Genomic DNA, 16,428 nt, shown 5'->3' with positions numbered 1-16,428 from the left:
CAACTCACAAAGTTAAATCTCTTCTATCAATAATTCCTGAATTACAATGCTCATTTCCTAGTATTAGATAATATCAAAAAGAATATTCACAAATTCTTTATGGACCTAAACCAGATTCAGCACAAATCAAATTCTTTGATTTGATCTCAAATGTAAAAGTGAGTGTACCAATGGACAGGACTTAGTACCTCTGCAGTGCAGCAGGTTAACTGCCTTCCCTGGAAAATTATATTCAAACTGTTACTGTCTCTCCTAAGGGAAGGGTTCAGGAACGAATAGGGGGCTGAGAATGCTTCAGACACTGAAAAAGGAAGTGAGAGTGCATATGCATGGAGGGAATAAAAACCAACAATTGATGAGGTCACACACAGAACAGCTTCAGTTGTAGCTGATGTAGTGGCACTGACAGCATCTGCAGGTTTCTGTAAGAGGACATAGTACTGTGAGAGGCATGTTATCACTTTGCAAACAGTAGTAATCTGCAACATCTTCTGAGAGCATGTTTTCAGTTGTAAAAAGAAAATCTGTGCCTTAGCCACTGCTGGAGAACCGGGATGGGACTCCAGGACGAAGAGTATTGCCTTCTGAAATAAGGAGCTTAGGAGGTTCCCCTGGCTTCTGTTGGTACTAGTTCATATCATCATCAATATCAGTGCTGGTTATGTATCTGATAGTGACTTTTTCTCTTGTAGCCATGGACAGGGATGTTGGAGACTGGGTCACAGTTGTTTCTGCCTTAGAATGTGTTTATGGAAGAAAAGTAAGAAAGACAAGTCAAATGTGCCATAATTAAATAAGTGAAGACTCTCAACTTCTTTGGAAACTATAGGATTTTGTTGAGAGTATGAACACTTAACAAATGTCATGAGAAAGAGAAACTGTTTTACTTACCAGAGACACAGAGAAGAAGGCTGAGGAGAGGAGCTAGTGAGAGCATGGTCATGGCCTTGAGTGATAGCCAGCTTCCCATGCAGCTTGATGGCATGCATTATATGTCATCAGGGAGGCTGATGTGGTAATATGGGGGCATGCAAATTGTACCAAATATGATAGTGGGTATGGAGGCTTTGTTGAATGGACAGTGTGAAGCTTCATATTGAGTCTCTTCACAGCTGAGCAGATACTCACATGACTAAGGTTCATCTGTTGCCATGGGAATGTTACTGATATTATTCTTTTACATCACAAAATCCTGTCATTGGTGATAGAATGTGGTTAATAGGGTTCCTCATTGGTGGCTGATTATGGGATGGATCCCCAGGTGGGGTAGTCTCTGGATAGTCCATCCTTATGTCTTAGCTCCAAACTTTGTCTCTGTAATTCCTTTCATGGGTATTTTGTTCCCTATTCTAAGGAGGAATAAAGTATCGACGTGTTGGTCTTCCTTCTTCTTGATTTTCTTGTGTTTTGCGAATTGTATCTTGGGTATTCTAAGTTTCTGGGCTAATATCCACTTATCAATGAGTGCATATCTAATGACTTCTTTTGTGATTTGGTTACCTCACTAAGGATGTTATCCTCCAGATACATCCATTTGCCCAAGAATTTCATAAATTCATTGTTTTTAGTAGTTGAGTAGTACTCCATGTGTAAATGTACCACATTTTCTATATCCATTCTTCTGTTGAGGGACATCAGCTACCAAACCCAGACACTATTGCATATGCCAGCAAGATTTTGCTGAAGGGACCCTGATATAGCTGCCTCATGTGAGGCTATGCCAGTGCCTGGCTAATACAGAAGTGGATGTGCACAGTCATCTATAGGATCAAACACAGGGCCCCCAATGGAGGAGCTAGAGAAAGCACCCAAGGAGCTGAAGGGGTCTGCAACCCTATAGGTGGAACAACAATATGAACTAACCAGTACCCCCAGAGCTCGTGTCTCTAGCTGCATATGTAGCAGAAGATGGCCTAGTCAGCCATCACTTGGAAGAGAGGCCCCTTGTTATTGCAAACTTTATATGCCCCAGTACAGGGGAATGCCAGGGCCAAGAAGTGGGAGTGGGTTGGTAGGGGAGCAGGACGGGGGGAGGGTATAGGGAACTTTCGGGATAGCATTTGAAATGTATATAAAGAAAATATCTAATAATAATAAAAATAAATAAATAAATAAATAATAAAATACATCTAAGTGCTTATTTACTGTAGCAAAAATGATACTTACTGCCCAACCTGGGGATCCATCCCATATACAGAAACCTAACCCAGACACTATGGAGGATGCCAAGAAGTGCTTGCTGACAGGAGCCTGATCCGGCTGTCTCCTGAGAGGCTCTGCCAGAGCCTGACAAACACAGATGCTAGTGTTCAGAGCCAACCATTGGACTGAGCACCCCAATGGAGGAATTAGAGAAAGGACTGAAGGAGCTGAAGGGTTTTACAACCCAGAGGAAGAACAACAATATCAACCAACCAGACCCCCCCACACACACCCAGAGCTCCCAGGAATTAAACCACCCACCAACCAAAGAGCACACATGGAGTGACCCAAGGCTCCAGCTGCATAAGTAGCAGAGGATGGTCTTGTAGGATATCAATGCTAGGAGAGACCCTTGTTTCTGTGATGACTCATTGCCCCAGTGTTGGGAAATGCCAGTGCAGGGAGGCAGGAGTAGGTGGGTGGGTCAGTGAGCACCCTCCTAGAATCAGGGAGAGGGGGAATAGAATGGCGGTTTCCAGAGGGGAAACCAGGAAAGGGGATAACATTTGAAAGGGAAATAGATAAAATTATCCAATAAAAATAAATTAATAAAATAAAATAAAAAATTTAAAAATTTTAAAAAATAAAATTCATAACTTAATCAAGTAATAGCATGTAAGTGAAAATGTGCTAACAGCCAGCCAGGATGAAAATGATGATGAATTGATTTTGTGTGATTTGCTCACTTAATTACAGCTATATAAGAGGAAGTATTAATTGTTTAGACCTCAAAAAATTGAGTCTAAAATAGAATCTAGGTGGTGGATATAATGATGGATTGCAACCTCAAATACAATGCATAGATATTATGTATTCAGATAGGGTTATGTGAAGGCTCAATGCCCTAGTGTAGGGGTATGCTAGAATGGAGAGTTGGGAGTGGTTGGGTGTGTGGTGGAGCACCCTCAAAGAAGCAGGGTGAGGTAGGATGGGACAGGGTTTTTTTTTTTTCCCCCAGAGGAAAAACCGGGAAAGGGGATAACATTTGAAATGTACATAAAGAAAATTTCCAATAAAAGAAAAACAAAAACAACAACAACAAAAAACAAACAAAGAAACAAACAAAAAATATATATGTTCATTAGCAAGAGTGGAACCATTCCCTACCTTCCTTTACCTGTTCTGGAACAGATATCCATGACACTTCAGTAAGGACCATGGACACTGGGTCATCATAGCATAAACACCCCAACATAGTGTATGAATTCATATCAGCCATTGAATAAACCAGTATAAACAAGCAAGCAAAGATAGATGATAGATAGATAGATAGGTAGATAGGTAGAGATTTTTACGTGTAATACAATAAAAACATTCATTGTCCCTCTATTGGTGACTACTCAAGGAAAAAAAAAAGAAAGAAAATGTCCATATACAAGAATAAATGTTATCATTACCAGATGATCTAGCAATCTAGCAATATATATATTGTTTATTCACAAAACATGAATGAACCTTTTGAGAAGCGGTTACAGTGTGAAAATTAAGTTAATTCACTGAAGAACATGTACTGTGTGATTTCATTCAAATGAAATTTGAGAAGTGAAAAAAAATATATATAAGTAAAAAAATATAAGTCTGAACTACCAAAATTCAGTTTGTTTGATATGTAAGAATAAGAAAAATTGATCCAAAAATTTGTTAATAATTAGGTATGTGTATTTTTATGAATGTATAATAATGCTTATAGTATACACTTTTCTGAATCACATTTATCCCTTAAGTGTGTGCTCTTGATTATAATTAAAGTATATTTTTAAATACAGAGTCAGAGTACAGTCAATAAGGTGAAAATATAGTTGAATGATTTGCTTCAGCTCTTGTAATGTACTAGAGATTGTGAGCACAAAGTCTCAGAGCTCATTTTATCCCTGACAATAGCCAGCTCTGTGTTTCAATTACATTTCCATCTTTCTCTGAAATTTAGTCTTATGTAGATAGACAAAATTTAAGTAAATTTCAAACTACACAGAAAAACTAAGTTGTTGTTTCATATTGATAATAGATTTGAACTGCATTAACAGAGCTTTAACATCCTGCTTATTCTCTCTTCAGTAATCATATTTTGTTTTATTATTTTCACTTTTTGAGTTATTTTTCACATTCAAGAAGCCCACATAGCTGTCCCTTCTTTGTATACTGTTATACAGACCAGAACATTTGCATATTGTTCCCTGAGGAGGTCTTTGCCCTGTTGGCCTGAGATAAAACCTTAAGTGTCCTCTTGCCTCCACTGATCACTCTCCTATGTTAGTTTCCTCAAAATGATGAGTTCTGCCCAGTTCCTGTTTCTGCTAGTGCTCTGGATTCAGGGTAAGGAGTTTTGGAATGTGAGGGATGAGAATGGGGATGGAGGGTGATCTCTGGATGCCTATGTGTGCTGTTTATTTGTGGTGGGGCAGGTCATATTTTCCAGGATTTGAGGTTGTGTTACATCCTAATGAGAAATTCCTGATGGAACAGTAGCTGTACTAAGATCAATATTCTGACATAGATTGGATGGAGTGGTATAGACTCCATCTATATTGGATGATGTTTAGAACCTTCAACACTTGTTTTATGACAAAGCATTTGATATATAATATTTTTAAATCTGAAAAACTGCTAGGATCTTACTTGAAAGGAATAGCATAAAAGATTTCACAAAGGTCGCTCAGGAACTTTGCACATGATTTTACACTATTGTATTGTAATTTCAGAAACCAACGGTGATGTTGTGATGACCCAGACTCCACTCTCTTTGTCGGTTACCATTGGACAACCAGCTTCCATCTCTTGCAAGTCAAGTCAGAGCCTCTTATATAGTAATGGAAAAACCTATTTGAATTGGTTATTACAGAGGCCAGGCCAGCCTCCAAAGAGCCTAATCTATCTGGTGTTTAAACTGGACTCTGGAGTCCCTGATAGATTCAGTGGCAGTGGGTCAGGGACAGATTTCACACTCAAGATCAGCAGAGTGGAGACTGAGGATTTGGGAGTTTATTACTTCGTGCAAGGTACACATTTCCCTCACACAGTGATACAGACTCTGTTAAAAACTTCCTTGCCTGTGGCAGTCCCGCTGACAATGTGCAATCGGAAGAGGAGCAGAGAGCATCCTGTGTCTGTGTGAGAGGGAGGGGCTGGGGAACATGAGTAATTCTTTGCAGCTGTGAGCTCTGGTCAGACTCCTCTGGCTGAATGAGTGTTTTGACTAGATCTCAAGTGACATAAATTTCTGGTCCTTCTTGTAATAGCCATTGTGTCACCTCTGCATCAGGATTATTTCCTTTTACTAATCTAGCTGATTTTTGATGATTCTAACTATTTTTCATTAATTATTTAAGCTTCATATTTGTTTTTTTAAATGAAGTATGTGTATTTGTTAAATTCAATTTCAGATTTTTAAATTCTTAGATTTGTATCCATTTGTTTTTTTTTTTTTTAAATCTTTCTAAGTAGACTTGGGAGCATTATTTTAAATGCCTTTTAAAATTATTGTGTAGATTTTATTTTCTAAGTGATATTGTAAAAAGAATTTTAGTATATTGTGTAGAGATTTAATTTTACTTCCTTTTCAATATTTCTTAAGTCTTTATTTTGACCTTGGTAATTCTGGCATAATTGGTGGCTCTATGAATGGGTTCCAAAGTGGATTTAAGGAACCGGTGAGAACAGGAATGGGTAAGACTCCAAGACTGGGGTGCTTTGCAACTCTAACCGGCTAACAATCAGAAATTTTTTTATTTATGCAGATTAAAAAACATTCATGGTTTCAAGAGGTATGGATCATATCATTTTATCCTGAGCATACTTTTCTAGTATGCCCAGGGTTCCAGGTTAAACGTGGGATGAAAAATTTTATTATCATCTCCTTATTCTTAATAGTCTACAAATCATTTAAGTTAAGGAAGGAAGGAAAGAAGCAAGCGAGTACCTTGTGGTTTCAAGATGCTTAGATAGATTATAGATAGAATCTGAACTAGTGCAAGCAAATTACCCCTCTTTAATCAATATATTATTGTCTTTTAATGGTCAATCATATTATGTGCAGATTTGCCTAAGTCAAGCCCGAGAGTTCAGGTTTAGGTGTTGTTGTAGTTGTTTTTTGTAATCTTATAAGAATTTATTTAATAAAGGAATTTTTTGTTTCTACATTAGTTAACATTACAACAACCGGGTGTAAACCAATCTTTCTAAGAATGAGAAATCCTTATACTTTATTCTTCTTGCTTTCTTTTATATCATTCTTGACTCATCTATACATGGAATCATATTGCCTTAGTCATTGTAGCTTTTGTTGGTGAATTCTTACTAGGGGCTTAGTATGTATGGTCTTTTATCTTGTAGGTTATAATTCTAAGAAATTCTACATATACTTTAAAAAAAGTTGTGTCTATGATCTGTTGTTATTTGTCCTCTCCTGCTGAACCTTGACAGCCTCTCCTGTGTTGAAACTATTCTAATTATTTTGTTTCTTGAACTTCCTTACGAGCTGATAACAATCTTTAAGGCACAGAGAAGTCTCCCAAGTAAGATCGAGTCAGGTTACCTCCTTGAGAGCAGGAGTACTACATTTAGTATTTTCTTAGGGGAGTACAGAGATAATTTTTTCAGAGAACACATTGTTGAATCATTATGTTAATAGCTCGGTAGAGTTTAACATGCAGAAACTCAAATTGATAGTAAAGGGCATCTCAGCTTTGCTGGCATCTTGTCAAAACAGCTATGCTGAGTTCATAACTTACACTGTTTGCCTAGGAAATAGCTGTGCCACATATTTGTTGGTTGTACAAGTTTTATTGATGGTTTTCATACTGAAAGATGTTCCCATGGAAATATGCGAGGGAAGTAGCCTGGCAACTGAAGGCTGTACTTAGCTTTCAGTGTGTATGCTATTGTAGTAAGTACAGGCACAGCAGTGGAATCCTTCAACTGTAATCATCAATAACAAATCCTGAAAGTGTAGCAGTGGTCGATTCTTTGTATTCTAGAGTTAGCCTATCTACTGATATGTGGTTCTTCTCAGTTTGTGTGTTACCTTAATTCAAAGGAAGGTTTGGGGCAGGGCATCAGAGTGTCCACAGCCTTAGCAGGTTTCTCTACTGTTTCTCAATCTGTGGATGATTCACATTCCTCTGTGTTCTAGAGTGCCTGTGGAATTACAGATAGATATGATGCTTTGATGAATGAGAACACAATATAGACTGATGTCCTTTATGAAAAAGTGAAAGAGTGAGAACTTTGCAACAGCTCCCCTCAGTGCCTGTGAGGAAAAATTCACCAGCAACAAGATTTCTGGGATATCTATAGGAATGATAGGAACTTACTTCTATACTCTGATATGTACAGCAGTTGCTTTTGCATGCAAGTTGTTCTTACTCAGTAAATCTCGTTATTGAAAAGAAGTTCTCTGCCTTTGTCCTTCCTTTCATTCTAAATGTATCCTTCTTTCTATCTTTATTATCCAGCCCTCGCTATATCCTATCCATACAGACTCAGAGCACTTCATATTCTTCTTGCAATGCCATGTGATTTAAGTACCTTAGTATCTTCATGATGTTTCATTTCACTCCAGTGGGTTTTCTCTATACTCCAACTGAACAGTATTCATTCCTCATCCTAACTCTTGTGTAAGGGCAAGCATTGCAGGCCCTTCTCATCAGTTATTGTTCTGGATGTCTTTGTGAATGTATCATGAATCAATTAATCTCTCTGTTTGTGTATTAACCTGTCTAATATCTGCCTATACATTATTCACTGTCTTACTTAACATCTATCTATCTATCTATCTATCTATCTATCTATCTATCTATCTATCTATCTATCTATCTGTAATCTATTTATCTACCTGTCCGTCATCTATTTATCTACCTATCTGTCTATTGTCTATTTTTCTCTTTCTCAATTTCACCGTCTCTTTTTCAACAATTACATATGTGTATACAATTTTACTATTTCTAACCTCTTCCTACTCCTGATGACCTCATCTTCCCAATTGGTCTTCCTTCTATGTTCATGCCTTTTGTTGCAGAGAGCCACAGACACTTATATTCATCGCATCAATGCAAGTCTAGTCATTCTCCTTTAGGAAGTTATTTCTTTAAATAAAACTGCCCTGTCATTTATTGAAAAGAAATTCTCTGCCTCTGTCCTTCCTTTCATTCTCAATGTATCCTTCTTTCTATCTTTATTATCCAGCCCTCACTATATCCTATCCATACAGCCCTCCCTGTCTCTTCACTATCATTGACTTTAAAAAGTAGTTATCCTTCACTCTTAAAGATTTCTGGTGAAATGTGTGTTTGTGTTCATTATTAATAGTTAATAAGTATCAAACATTCAGATGCTCAATTAATGCTTTCTTAATTGAATGAGCAACAGGTCCTCGAAAACATAATGAACATGGGGTACAAACTCTGAAAAACATTATTCCACAGTCCTTCTCACACAAGTCTCAGCAGGAGAGAGCTGTTCTCCCAGGAGTGCTCTCACTCCTAAGTCCAGAAATGAGTGACTCTTGCTCCAATAACTGCACAAAGAGGGACAAAGAAGGAGCTCACAAGGCACAGGAATAGCAGAGAAGCTGGGGAAGGGATCCTTGAGGTTACCATCTGTACCCTGGAGCTAAGGCTGTCCCACAGCCTTCTGCACCCAAATGCTTCTCAGGAGAGAGCTGGTCTACCAGTAGTGTTGACACATCTAAGGTCACAGGACCACAGTTCCACAGGAGGAATAAGCTTCAGTCAGAGACAGCAAGACAAACTAACAGCACAGATGACCTTATGTCAAGAGTGAAGGGCAAGAACCTAAACAACTGAAACCAAGGCGACTTTGCGCCTCCAGAACCCAGTTCACCTGCCACAGCAAGCCCTCGATAACACAACACACCAGAAAAGCAAGATTCAGACTTAAAATCATTCCTTGTGATGATGATAAAGGACTTTAAGAAGGATATAAATAACTCCCTTAAAGAATTATAGGAGAACCCAGGTAAACAGCTAGAAGCCCTTAAAGAGGAATAACAAAAATCTCTTTAAGAATTACAGAAAAGCACAATCAAAGAGGTGAAGGAAGTAAAAAATAACATCCAAAATCTAAAAATGGAAATAAAAACAATAAAGAAATCACAATGGTAGACAACCCTGGAGATAGAAAACCTAGGAATGAGTTCAAGAGTCATAGATGCAAGCATCCCCAACAGAATACAAGAGATACAAGAGATAATCTCAGGTGCAGAAGATACCATAGAAATATTGACACAACAGTCAATGAAAATGAAAAATACAAAAAGCTCCTTACCCAAATCATCCAGGAAATCCAGGACACAATGAGAAGACCAAACCTAAGGATAGTAGGTATAGAAGAGAGCAAAGATTCCCAACTTAAAGGGACAGTAGATATCTTCAACAAAATTATAGAAGAATACATTCAAACCTAAAAATAGAGATGCCCATGAACAAACAGGAAGCCTACAGAACTCCAAATTGACTGGAGCAGAGAAGAAATTCTTCCTGTCACGTAATAATCAAAACACCAAATGTGCAAAACAAAGAAAGACTATTCAACACAGTAAGAGAAAAGATCAAGTAACATATAAAGACAGACCTATCAGAATAACAGTACACTTCTCGCCAGAGATGATGAAAGCCAGAAGATCCTGGGAAGATGTCGTAAAGACCCTAAGAGAACACAAATGCCAGCCTAGGCTACTGTACCCAGCAAAACTCTCAATTAAAAAACAAGATATATCACGACAGTAATATATTTACACAATATCTTTCCACAAACTCAGCTCTTCAAAGGATAACAAATGGAAAACTCCAAAACAAGGAGGGAAACTACACCCTAGGTAAAGCACGTAATCATCTTTTAACAAACCAAAAAGACAAGAGGCACACAAACATAATTCCAACTCTAGTAACAAAAATAACACTAAACAACAATCATTTTCCCTAATATCTATTAATATCAATGGAGTCAATTCCTCAATACAAAAAGCATAGACTAACAGACTGGGTACATAAACAGGACTCAACATTTTACTGCATATAAGAAACACATTTCAGTGACAAAGACAGACACTACCTCAGAGTAAAAGGCTGGAAATCAATTCTTCAAACAAATGGTCCCAAAAATGAGCTGGAGAAACCATTCTAATATGGAATAAAATTGACTTTCAACCATGAGTTATCAAAAAAGATAAGGAAGAACACTTCATACTCATCAAAGGAAGAATCTACATAGATGAACTCTCAATTCTGAACATCTATGCTCCTAATGGAAGGGCACCCACATTCATAAAAGAAACTTTACTAAAGTTCACAGCACACATTGCACCTCACACAATAATATTGGGAGACTTCAACATCCCACTCACATCAATGAACTGATCACGGAAACAGAAACTAAACAGAGACATAGTGAAACTAAAAGAAGTTCTGAACCAAATGGATTTAACAGATATCTATAGAACACTTTATCGTAAAACAAAAGGATATACCTTCTTCTCAGCACCTCATGGTACCTCCTCCAAAATTGACCATATAATTGGTCACACAACAGGCTCCAAAAATATAAGAAGATTGAAATAATCCCATGTTTCCTATCAGATCACCATGGACTGGTGTTCAATAACAACAAAAACAATAGAAAGCCCCCATACATGTGGAAGCTGACCAACACTCTTCAATGATAATTTGGTCAAGGATGAAATAAAGAAAAAAATTAAAGACTTTTTCGAGTTTAATGAAAATGAAGCTACAACATACCCAAACTTATGGGACACAATATAGTGCTAAGAGGAAAATACATAGCTGTGAATGCTTCCAAAAAGAAACTGGAGAAAGCATACATTAGCAGTTTGACAGAACACCTTAAAGTTCTAGAACAAAAAGAAGCAAATACACCCAAGAGGAATAGACAGCAGGAAATAATCAAAATCATGGCTGAAATCAACCAAGTGGAAACAAAAAGAACTATACAAAGAATTAACCAAACCAGGTGCTGGTTCTTTGAGAAAATCCACAAGATAGATAAACCCTTACCCAGACTAACTAGAGAGCACAAATCAGAAATGAAACGGGAGACATAAGAACAGAATCTGAGGAAATCCAAAAAAATCATCAGATCGTACTACAAAAGCCTACACTCAACAAAACTCGAAAACTTGGATGCAATGGACAATTTTCTAGACAGATACCAGATACCAAAGTTAAGTCAGGATCAGCCTAATGATCTAAACAGTCTCATATCCCCTAAAGAAGTAGAAGCCGTCATTAATAGTCTTCCAACCAAACAAAGCCCAGGACCAGATGTCTTTAGTGCAGACTTCTATCAGACCTTCAAAGAAGACCTAATTACAGGTCTCCTCAAACTATTCTACAAAATAGAAACAGAAGGTACTCTACCCAATTGTTCTATGAAGCCACAATCTGATACCTAAACCACACAAACACCCAACAAAGAAAGAACTTCAGAGCAATTTCCCTCATGAATATCAACACAAAAATACTCAATAAAATCCTTGCAAACCGACTCCAAGAACACATCAAAATGATCATCTATCATAATCAAGTAGGCTTCATCCAAGTTATGCAGTGATGGTTCAACATATAGAAATCCATCAACTTAATCATCTATATAAGCAAACTCAAAGATAAAAACTACATGATCATCTCATTAGGTGCTGAGAAAGCATTTGACAAAATCCAACACCTGTTCATGATAAAAGTCAGTATGACTCTTCTAATAAGCACAAACTGCTTTATAATCATCCCATTCCTGATTTCTTCAAAATGTGCTAAAGTGTCAGCTTGAATTTCTTCCAGTAGAGGGAGATATAACTCTTGTTGTTTTATGAGAGATTGCATCTCAAGTCACTGTTTCCAAAAGACATTTAATTTTTTTCTATATGCAATTAGTTGTACACTCATAGGAAGTTGTCAAAAATTTATAGGCAGTAACTTGTGCACCTTTCACACAACCTTCTATTTGGTTGATATCTTTTATAATAAGTGAGGAAATTGAAGAATTTTTATATTATTAATGAACTCATTTACATTTATTTGCCTTGGTGGATATTGTGTGTGTACGTGCAGTTTCTCTAAGCATACTGATCATGCAAATAATCTGTGTTTTCAGAACCATAATCATGTATTCACCTGAACTGCTACCACAAAACTCACTGGTGTTATCACCCCTCCCCCAACTCATAGCAAGCACTACAGAAAAATTTTCACACAATATGTACAATTTGCTTTTGGCTTATTTTACTCTGTTGTATTTCCAAGCTGTGTGCATAGAGAATTAGCTTTTCTTTGCCTACAAGCAGAAGTTCTTGGTATTGAAGAACCCCAGTTCACCATGTTACTAGATGAGGAACATTTAAGCACTTACTGAGTTCTAGCTACTTCTGGAAGAACTCTAATCAAGCATTCTTTTTCTTTTACTAGTTTTGGTGTGAAAATGAGTTTTCATTTCTCTGTAATGGTACTCAAGGTTTTTTAAAAACTTGAATTGTATTATAATTCTTCTTTTAGTGGTAGAAACATTTGCAAAAGTACTTTTTAAAAAGAACTTTGTAGTTCCATGAAAAACATCTGATTATTCACTTCTCTTGAATCCTTACTGTCAGGAGGCTAATACTATATTTTAAATTGTGCCATACCTTATGTAGATTTAAAACAACTTTCTATAGCAAGTCATGATGTTTAATTTTTAAAAATCTGTTTGTGTCTTCTTTATGCCTTATTCAGGAAATTATCTATGTGTACATTTTCTCTTGTTCAGATCAAACTGTTTATAATGTTAGTGATGTGATTTTATTGATTTTGAATTTTTTGTTTTATATTCTAAATAAAAGATTCTATTTGAATACATAATTTCTTTTTTTTTTTTATAAGACAGGGAGTATTTTATTTAAAACCCGTCAGTAAAGTGGACAGCTTGGGTCTCTGAAAAATCATCCGTAAGTCAGTACCTGTATGAAAGCACACATTGCCACATACAAATTAACTGATCAAACCACAACTTTCTATGTTGGAACAGAACAAACATTCCTTTGGAAGAAGAGCCTTGTGACATTTAATTTAGCATTCCTCTCCTTTTTCCTCACCCTTGCCTTCCACAGAATACACACCAACCTCCTCATAATCCTTCTCTAGGGCAGCCTTGTCCTTACGGGCCTCAGAGAACTCCCCCTCCTCCATGCCCTCACCCACATACCAGTGCACAAAGGCATGCATGGCATACATCAGATCAAACATGGTATCTAGGTGAGTCCAGGCCTCAGCGATGGCTGTGGTGTTGCTCAGCGTGCCGACAGCTCTCTGGACCTTAGCCAGGTGACCACCAGATACCACAGTGGGAGGCTGGTAATTAATGCCAACCTTGAAGCCAGTGGGGCGCCAGTCCACAAACTGGATGGTACGCATGGTCTTGATGGTGGCAATGGAAGCATCTTTGGGAACCACATCACCATGGTACAGAAGGCAGCAAGCCATGCATTTACCATGGTAAGGGTCACATTTCACCATCTGGTTGACTGGTTCAAAGCAGGCACTGGTGACTTCTGCTACAGAAAGCTGCTCATGGTAGACTTTCTCAGTAGAGATGACAGTATCATAAGTGGCCAGAGGGAAGTGGATTTGAGCGTAGGGTACCAGGTTGGTTTGGAATTCTGTCAGATCAATATCCAGGGCCCCATCAAATCTGAGGGAAACAGTGATAGAAGACACAATTTGACCTATCAACCTGTTTAGGTTAGTGTAGGTTGGGCGCTCAATGTCGAGGTTTCTACGACAGATATAATTGGCTTATTGTCTACCATGAAGGCACAATCAGAGTGCTCCAGGGTGGTCTGGGTGGTGAGTATGGAATCGTAGGGCTCTACCACAGCAGTGGAAACCTGGGGGGCTGGATAATTGGAGAATTCCAGGTTGGACTTCTTTCCGTAATCAAGAGAGCCGCTCCATAAGCAGGGAGGTGAACCCAGAGCCAGTTCACCCACCAAAGCTGTGGAAAACCAAGAAGCCCTGGAGACCCGTGCACTGGTCAGCCAGCTTGCGAATCCTGTCCAAGACAAGGTCAAGGATCTCCTTGCTAATGGTATAGTGGCCACGGGCATAGTTATTTGCAGCATCTTCCTTGCCTGTGATGAGCTGCTCAGGGTGGAAGAGCTGGCGGTAGGTGCCAATTCAAACTGCATTTATAACTGTGGGTCTATGAGCACTGCCCGGGGCACATGCTTGCCAGTTCTTGTCTCACTGAACAAGGTGTTGAAGGAGTCATTTCCTCCCACAAAGGTCGTGTCACTTGGCATCAGGCCATGGGGCTGAATGCTATGTTCCAGGCAGTAGAGCTCCCAGCAGGCATTGCCGATCTGGACAGCAGCTTGGCCAAGGTAGATGGAGTAGATGGAGATGCACTCACTCATGGTTGCTGCTTCGTGACTGCCAGGGAATGGTGGAGGTGAGGAGGAGGTGTAGCTTCCTACAGCACGACTCTTAGGCGGTTCATGTAAGAGAACCTGCCTTTCTCTGTGCTATGAAGGCTCTATGCCCCAGTATAGGGGAGTGCCAAGACCAGGAATGGGAGTGGGTGGGTTGGGGAGCAGGGGGAGAGAGGAGGGGATAGGAGGTTTTTCAGAGGGGAAGCTAGGAAAGGAGATAACATTTGAAATGTAAAAAAGAAAATATCCAATAAAAAAAAGAAAAAAAAAAAAAAGAGAACCTGCTTTGAATACATAGTTTCTCTGCATTGTATTTTAGGTTGTAATCCATCATTATATCCACTAGCTACATTTTATTTTAGACTCAGTGTTTTGAGGTCTAAACAATTAATATTTCCTCTTATGTAGCTGAGATCAAGTCAGCAAACACACAACATCAATTCTTCATCATTTTCATCCTTGCTGGCTGTGCTAGCACATTTTCATTTACAAGCTATTATTTGATTAAGTTCTGGATTTTAAGTATTGTAATTTTTGCTACAGCAAATAAGCAATTTCATATATTTTAACTCATTCTCTACACATCCACTCTCTTGGAACATTTTGTTGAATTAATTAATTATAGTCTGTATCAAATCATTCTGAATATATAATTTCATGTAGAATTAGGTTTGTTCTTGATGTGTTTTCCTTTAAGTTTTCTACAGAGAGTTGTTTTTTTTTTCTGTGTAGCATTTTTGTCTGACCTAAAGTTTGTACTTATAATTCCCAAAGTTACTTTTCTTTTCTTTCTTCTTCTTTTGTTCTTTCGAGACAGGGTTTCTCTGTATAGCCCTGGCTGTCCTGGAACTCAATTTGTAGACCAGACTGGCCTCGAACTCAGAAATCCACCTGTTTTTGCTTCCCAAGTGCTGGAATTAAAGGTGTGCACCACCACCACCTGGCTGTACTTTACCTTTTAACGTATGTATTCCCCATACATAAATACACACATGTGTGCATACACACATATGTATAAATATACATATATGTGTGCTTTTATATATGCATTAATGTCTGTGTTTACATGAGCATTTTGGGATTTTTTTGTAATTCCTTGCTTTCTTGTCTTCATATGCAACTTGGAATGTAAATTGTGGTATTCCACAATAGAGTTTTAAAATTTTGTTTTAGAAATTATCATATTTTTCTAAATGCTCACCAATATTTTGTCATTTTCACCAATTGCTTCTCATTTTCAAATTCTGAAGGTAGCATATAAAAATACAACTCTATAATAAACTGAAAATACTCTGTGCAAATGCAGCTCTCACTAATTCCATTGACACCCTATTTACCTAGAACGTTAAAACATGGCCTCTTCTCTCAGCAAGTTGCATTCTACTTCAGTGATTTCTAATAGAATATGTAAGTTTGAAAACACCAGCTGAAAGTGGAAATGGTAATAGAGATATTTAGGATGCAGGCTTCTGAGAACATTAAAAAGAGTTCACACTTTTACCTTATTGTAGATTATGTGTGTCTTGTCTTAAAAAAAACAGATTTAAATATTTTACAATTAAAAACTCATGTCAATTGCTCCAAAAGAAGATTTCAGACTACTAGCCAATGTTAGATCTTGTAGTGTGATTCAGGAAATATTTGTTATTCCTACATGATAGGGAGGACATAAATATAATCGGAATAAATAGGTTGCAAGTGTGCTCTAAACGATGAGGTATGAAGAGAGGAAGAATTGACTCATGAAGCTGAAAATATTTTGTAAGTAACACACTATTTTTTACTCCTTCCCCTTC

The 16,428-nt window shown here is 37.8% G+C and overlaps 1 pseudogene; it reads right to left on the bottom strand.

The window, feature by feature from the left end:
• Positions 1–13,271: 13,271 nt before the first annotated feature.
• LOC110288534 (tubulin alpha-1A chain-like) lies at positions 13,272–14,617 on the bottom strand (annotated as a pseudogene).
• Between the last annotated feature and the right edge of the window lie 1,811 nt (positions 14,618–16,428).

The sequence above is a fragment of the Mus caroli genome, unplaced genomic scaffold, assembly GCF_978045245.1.
Source record: "Mus caroli unplaced genomic scaffold, Mus_caroli_1 scaffold_17, whole genome shotgun sequence".
NCBI lineage: Eukaryota > Metazoa > Chordata > Mammalia > Rodentia > Muridae > Mus > Mus caroli.
The sequence above is the reverse complement of the archived record's forward strand: the minus strand, read 5'-3'. Positions and strand labels throughout refer to the sequence as shown.